The sequence below is a fragment of the Cornus florida genome, unplaced genomic scaffold (assembly GCF_030987335.1).
Source record: "Cornus florida cultivar Cherokee Brave unplaced genomic scaffold, ASM3098733v1 CherokeeBrave_3.0.0_Hap2_Chr05, whole genome shotgun sequence".
NCBI lineage: Eukaryota > Viridiplantae > Streptophyta > Magnoliopsida > Cornales > Cornaceae > Cornus > Cornus florida.
Window position 1 is genome coordinate 50,531,839 of NW_026775575.1, and position 7,551 is coordinate 50,539,389.

General features: G+C 36.3%; 1 pseudogene; it reads right to left on the bottom strand.

Annotated features, from left to right (window-relative positions):
- Nucleotides 1–794: 794 nt before the first annotated feature.
- Nucleotides 795–893, bottom strand: LOC132310648 (small nucleolar RNA R71; annotated as a pseudogene).
- Nucleotides 894–7,551: the final 6,658 nt, after the last annotated feature.

Consider the following 7,551-nt stretch of genomic DNA (forward strand, 5'->3'; position numbering starts at 1 on the left):
TTGTTGATTGTTGATTTGTTGCGAAGGTGAAGTGATTGTTCATTACTTGTAGCTTGTTGTGTTTTATTGTGCATGCATGGTCGTAGATCATTGAAACCTACTCTTGTCCCTTTTAATTTTCATCTTGAATCCGTTGTTCGAAACCCTAGGGGAAGAGGAAGTTCTAGTCAATCCATTTCATCAATGGAAGGACATAATGAGGACCATGTGGAGAACCTTGGTCACATAAACCAACAAGGTATCCTCCACCCCAATATGCATCATGATAACATGCAAGTACCATTAGGCATACCGAGGCTATTCATTCACCCACCACAACAACAACGCCAAGTTCCATTGGGAATGCCAAGGCCAATCTATGCTCCACAACCTCCCATAGTTCAAGGCAATCAAGGTGCCCATGTTGCACCTCCAATTGCTAATCCTCCCCTTGTTTTAAGAGATCACTATATGCCTAATGAATATAATGCACCCATATACATTCAATTGCCACCATTTAGAGCACACCACTATGAGATCAAACTATAAACCATTCAAATGCTTCCTAATTATTATAGACTTCCAAGTGAAGAACCTTACAAGCATTTGCATGAGTTTCTTGAAGTATGTTCCACTGTGAGATACACGGACATGCCGGAAGAGGTCTTAAGGCTTAAAATTTTTCCATTCACCCTTAAAGACAAGGCAAAATATTGGTTTAACAATCTTAGGCCTTTTTCAATAACTTCTAGGGCAGAAATGCAACAAGAGTTCTTGAAGAAGTATTATCCGGTTTCTAAGACTAATGCCATGAGAACCTCAATTCGAGAGTTTTCACACGGGGATGGGGAAACGTTCCATGAGGCATAGGAATGATTCAATGAATTGCTTAGAAAATGTCCACATCATGACATGCCCAAATGGCAATTAGTTCAATATTTCTTTGAGAGCTTATCTGACAATTATAAGGGCATGGTTGGTGCTTCTATGGGTGGCTCTTACATTGATAGGCATGAGGATGACGTGTGGCGTCTTTATAAGAGCATGAGTGAAAATTCCTTGCATCGAACTTTATCTTCTAAGAATGGTAGGAATTCAAGTGGAAGGAAGAGTGTTGGCTTACATCAAGTTGACCATTCCAATGAAATAGCCGCCGAGATGAAATCCTTATCTCAAAGGTTTGATCAATTCTTGATCAACCAAAACTCAGCAAATCAAGTATCTTCCGTTCCTAACCATTCCCATTATGCATCCAATGAGACATGTATGACTTGTTCAAGTGTTTTACATTTAACTTCCAATTGTCCCCATGGACATGTGCAAAGTGAGCATCATGAACAAGTCAATGCAGCTTTTGTTAATCAATGGAACAATCTTTATGGCAATCACTATAATCCTAGTTGGAGGAATCACCCGAACTTCTCTTAGAGAAACCAAGGGGAAGGCTCAAACCCTCCCCAAGGTGGTTTCCAAGGGAAGTATATTCCACCTCTGATGAAGCTAAGGTTCCCAAGGTTATAGATCATAATTTCAATCACAAGGAAATCAATTTTCTAATTCTCATTTTCCTAATCAACCATCATATTCTCAAGAAAATGCTAGGAGTCGCGCTTTTGAAGAGAAAGTTTTGACCGCTTTAGGCACTCTAGAGGCGAATACTCAGTTGTTTCATTCTCATTCTCAATCTATTGCTAAGCTAGAAACCAAAGTAGGGCAAATAGCTAGTACTTTAAATGCTAGAGAGAAAGGGAAAATGCCTTTGAATGCCCCACCCAAGCAACAATGTGTTGTGAAGACTCATTCCTTATCGGAAGGTCACACAATAGAGCATGTCAATGCGGTGACTACCTTGAGAAGTGGGAAGATTGTGGACAACCAAGTGGGCATGTCCAATGAAGAGAGTGAACCGGTGCAACCCAAAGTTGACACCCGTCCCGTTTCTTATCATATTCTTTCTTCATTGCATATGTATGATCTTTCAAATGAGAATGTGTTGAAAAGTGATTTGAAAGGTGATTTTGGAAAGAAAAATTTGCAAAATGATTTCAAAACTTCTTGTGTTGGAGAGACTTCAAAGAAAATTTCTGAAAAGGTTTTTGAGCCAAGAGCTCCATTTCCGGATACCTTAAAAGGATCAATTTCATTTGACAAGTAAAGTGAAAGTTAATCTTCCACTTTTAGATGCAATCAAGCAAATTCCGGCTTATGCTAAGTTTTTGAAAAACTTATGCACTCAAAAGAGGAGGAACAAAAGCCAAGCACCTAGGAAAGTGGTCTTAATCGAGCAAGTAAGCTCAATTTTGCAGCATAACACTCTTCCATAGTTTAAGGACCCCGGTTCACCTACCACTTCATGCATCATTGGAGATTATATCATTAATCGGGCTCTTTTAGACTTAGGAGCAAGTGTTAACCTTCTTCTATACTTGGTATATGTCAAATTAGACTTAGGAGACTTGAAACCAACGTCGGTGGTTTTGCAACTTGCCGACCAATCCATCAAAAAGCCTAGGGGTATCATTGTGGACGTATTAATTAAGATTGATAAATTTTTCTTCCCCGTTGATTTCATTGTCATTGACACGGAACCGGTCCCGAATCCTAAGAGCCAAATTCCCATTATCCTTGGCTGTCCTTTCTTGGCAACTGCGAATGCCAACATTAATTGTAGGACGAGGATAATGAAGATCTCATTTGGCCACATGAAGGTGAAGTTGAATATCTTCAATGTGATACCCCTCGATTCTAGAGCCACGAGTGATCAAGTCCGAGCACAGATCCGAGGGATACTAGCTGTCAATATGTAAACAAGTAGGAATAAAAACTGAATTAAGAATAAATTAATAATACGCTGAAAGAAATCTAAAATAAAAATCCTCAAACTTTAAATAATAAATTAATATAATTTAAATCCTTCAAATCTATACAACTCGGGAATCCATCTAGTGGACCCCTAATAATTCCAACTGATAAAACGTTTACAAAATTAAAATCCAAAACTAAAAAAATAAAGAAAATCCTATGTAGTCGGAAGAGTGAGAGTCTGTATCTGCATCAACACGATCAAGCTCTAAACCTGGTATTGATGAACACCTGAAAAATAAGAGTGGGTCAGGTCCACATGCAAGGTTCAATCTACTACAATCCGTATATAAACCCGATACGTAGATACATCCTAAATAGCTCAACAATAGCTAAAGTAGTCCATATAGATTTAAGTACACACTATAGGACGTTTGCTAGTCCAGTAGGTTTGTCTCAGCCTGAGTAGAGATACCATGCAAATCATATATAATGTGGTCATGTGTACCTAGACCTACCAGGGAACAACACCTATGTCCAGTTATCCATCCTAGGCGATATACGCACCCTAACCGTGATCAGGAGACTCAAGCTCGTACCACGGTACTATAAATATATATATAAATTCCTTCATAAGATTGAAAAATAAAGCAACCATCTATTATGTCATTCAACTGTTTTAGTTGATAGGACATGCATCTATGTAGGAGTTAACTGTTTTAGTCAATCTATTCCGTATGTATGATTGGGTTGGAATTAGCGTTTTGATCTAATCCGTCCCTCCGTATGTCATCGTCCCATACCGGTACATACATGCATATGATCCACAGATGATGCACATTTAATTGAACATCAAATATATCCAGAAACAAATATAATAGCAATCAAATATAGACAAGATCCTATTATGCATCCAGTATATGATTATAATTATAGATCCTCCTTTTAAATTGTTAAAGTACTGATAAACAATTTAAGCCATCCATTTCCATATAATTGACAGAACAGAAATTATGACAGTTCAGCAATTATCATCCATAACATAATATAATGAATATCAGAATTATAAACTGCACATTATACTAGAATTCCCAACCAATACATCCATACTAGTTCATTTACATTATTAAAACGAAGACTAGCATTTAAATCCTCCTCAATCTTTGTCGGCATGTAAATTAATATTTAATTCTCATGGCGACTATTTAATCCCCAACTATAAGTCTGGAGTATGATCTAATGATACTTAGATATAAAAACTGAGCACACCCACTCAGATTTTATAACCACACTCCTATTAGTCCGTTTACTTTGCTAAAATAGCCACTAGCATTAACCCTTCCATATTCCGTGACGACATGCAAATTAGTATTTAAAATTTCACGAAGTCTATTAATCCTCAAATATAAATCGAGAGCATAATATATTGAGACACAGAAGTATAAACTGAACACATTTTATTTGAATGCCAAAACCACTTCCATGCTAGTCCATTTAGTTTTCTAAAGCGAGACTAGCAATTACAACTTCCACTACTCCTGACAGCACATAATTTAGTATCTAAATTTCATGATATCTATAACTATAGTAGAAACCAACATTCCTGGGACTTAATAATGTTATATAAATCATTGATATAAAATCCCAAAATTACCTTTCAATTCAGTCTATTTAATTTGCTAAAACAACTAGCAATTAAATCTTCCTCCTTCTTTGACAGCACGAATATTATTTTTTCTATATTTCATGATGTCCATTCCCATAGCCTACACCAACAATCCTAGGTCTTTAATGTGTTGTAAACATCATTTAAGAACCCCCATCAAAGTTCAGCATTGCATTATAGCCCCTGCAGTCCAAAAACCACTAAAAAAACACATTCTGGGCACTTACCAAAATTGGAGCCGCCTCCAATTTTAAGTTGAGCCAGCTCCACCCATATTGGAGCCACCTCAACACTTTATGGAGCCGGCTCCATTTCAATGGAGCCTCCTCCATTGAAGGGTGGAGCCGCCTCCACTTCTCCAGCCTTCGTTTTTCCTTCTCTGCTTCCTCTGCGTTACTTTCTTCGCGTCCGGCCAAGTCTCAATCCTCTGTCCCAACTTTGTTAAAGATTTTTAAGGTTCAAATTAAGTCCTAACAAGCCTAGAAATGTATTTAATTCCAGCATGAATACTTAGCAAAAGCTTAAACCATGATCGCAACAGTTTATGTTTTCTCCGTTTGTCTTCTTCGCGTCCGGCGAAGTTTAATCCTCCGTTCTAGAATTTTTCTTACATTCCTAGGGTTCAATTCAGGTTCATTCAATCCTAGAAACTCCTCAAATTCCCTTGTGAAAATATTGACAAAAATTTAAAACAAAAACACAACAGTTCATAGTTTCAAAAGCGAACAGGGGTTTAAAATTGTACAGAGACTCTATCACGCATAAACATCCATTTTAATAATTAAATTAGATTCCTGGAGACTATAGAGAATGCACAGAACACAAGTTTACAGGAAGGAGATAGAATGAAACTTGCCTTTAGGTTTCGGTTTGAAACCTTTCAACGCCGGGTTTATAAATTCCGGCAACCCCAACACTGTTCTCCTCCTCTGGCCACCGTTCCCTTCCTCTGTGACTTCTTGATTCTATCTAGAACCAACCCCTTCATTCTCCTTTAGCCTCACAAGCTATCATCAAAACCTTCTCTGTTTCCCCTTAAGCTTCTCTCTAGTTTTCCTCTCAAGACCTCTCTTTGGTTTCCTCTCAAAACCTTATTACGTGAATAGAGTTCTTCCTAACCCTAGCAGACGTATCAGGATATATATATATAGGCATCCCAATCTTAAGTCTGATTATAACCGTATCTCTATAGGCTTTAATTAAACCCTAATATAAGTCGGTGACCTAATTATACAAAATCAATAAAACCCTACAACACAAACAACTTATAAAAGCTACCAAATATAATCTACCAAAGACAACTCAATTAAAACCAATAAATCAAAGAAATAAATTTAATCACAATTAAACAATTAAATAAAACCAACCAACAAATAATTTTAATTAACCAATTAAATAAAACAAACACATAATAATAATTAACCAATTAATTTAAAATAAATTCACACTAAATCAACTAAGCAATTAAACCACATAAGTCACATAATTAAATCAAAATGCTATAAAAACAAAATTAAATTCCCTTTTTTATCCTTTTGAAAACTAGGGGTATTACATTCAATCCGACCCCCAATTCATTTGACAAGCATGAAGAAGTGAATGTTGTAGAGAAATATCATGACCTTGAATGTGAAGGAATAGAGTCTTTGTATGAAACCAAAATTCTAAAAAGTTCATCTTCAACCCAGAATTCCAAGAAAGTAGTTTCAAAATCTTGTTTTGAAAGGGCATGGAAGCCCAAAGATCATCTTGACCAAGGACCAAAAATTTCTTTTGAGCCTAATCCAACAAGTTCTTTAGGGAACCATTTGTTGGGTGGAGTTCAAAGCACTTATCACCCCATCAAGAAGGGGATGCACTACAAGATGTTTGACCCGGGCTAAAAGAGCTCAACGTCTTGCTAGAGACGTTAAAGACTAGTACATTTTATAGGGTGTCACAACCCTATTCCTCCCTCATTTCTATTTTAAATTTCATTTCTTGCGAAGTCTAGATATTTGGTTTAGGTTCATATACATTGCTAGGAACTGTGATTAGGAACTGTGAGCATTTTGCATAAGTTCGATCGATTTTAGGAAATATTCGATCGATCGAACTCCATTCTTGCATCCAATCACCTCTCTGTCCAATCATTCGAAGAAAACCTGCATATTTCAGCTCTCTGTCCCATCGTTCGAACTTGTTCCTAGATCGATCTTTAGTTCTTCGATCGATCCAACTTCATCTTGGATCGATCTGCAGTCTCAACACTTAGAAAATTTTTGAACCTGCATCCAACCTGCATATTTCACCTTTCTGTCCCATCGATCGAACATGTCTGTAGGTTTTTGCATGTTCGATCGATCGGAGTTCATTGGAGATCGATCTCTGTTCTTTGATTTACTGTTTTAAGTTTGATTTTGTTTGTTCTGAATTTTAAATTTTTAAAAAAAAGAAAAAAAAGAAAAAAATAAATAATATATATATTTTATTATTTTATTTTATATTCCAAAAATAGTTTATTTATTTTTGTTTAATTTTATTTTATTTAGTTTTATTTTTTAAAAATCCAAAAAAAAAAAAATATGTATTTTTCATTTTTAAATTTTTTATTTTCAAAAATTCTAAAGCTTAAAAAAAAATAATTTTGTCTTTTAGTGAGGAGAGATCGATCATAGTTCGATTGATCTGAGATTTCAGTTCGATCGATCGAATGGGTAATGGAATGTTTTTAAAAAACCAAACCTAGGGTTATTAAATTGATACCATAGATAGAGCTAACACCCTCACCTTCGTCCCTCGCCGCTGCAACTCACTTCCCCACCTCCGGCGAACCCTCCGGTGAGTCCATGTCATCTTGAATCTCTCCACTGCATCTCGGATCTCAGATTTCATCTCTCTCTCATCTCATCTCTCAGTTTTGGGTAAGATCCGAGATCCCTCTTTTGATTTCATGCTTTATCTTCATGAATCCATGCTTTCCATGTTAGATCTATGATGTTTTGATGATGAATCTTGCCATTGATGAAGCTTTGAAGCTATGGATATATGTGTATATATATGTATATATAGGTTTTATATTTTTTGGTTTAAATTCTTGATTTTGGGGGTCACGTGCCAAGGAA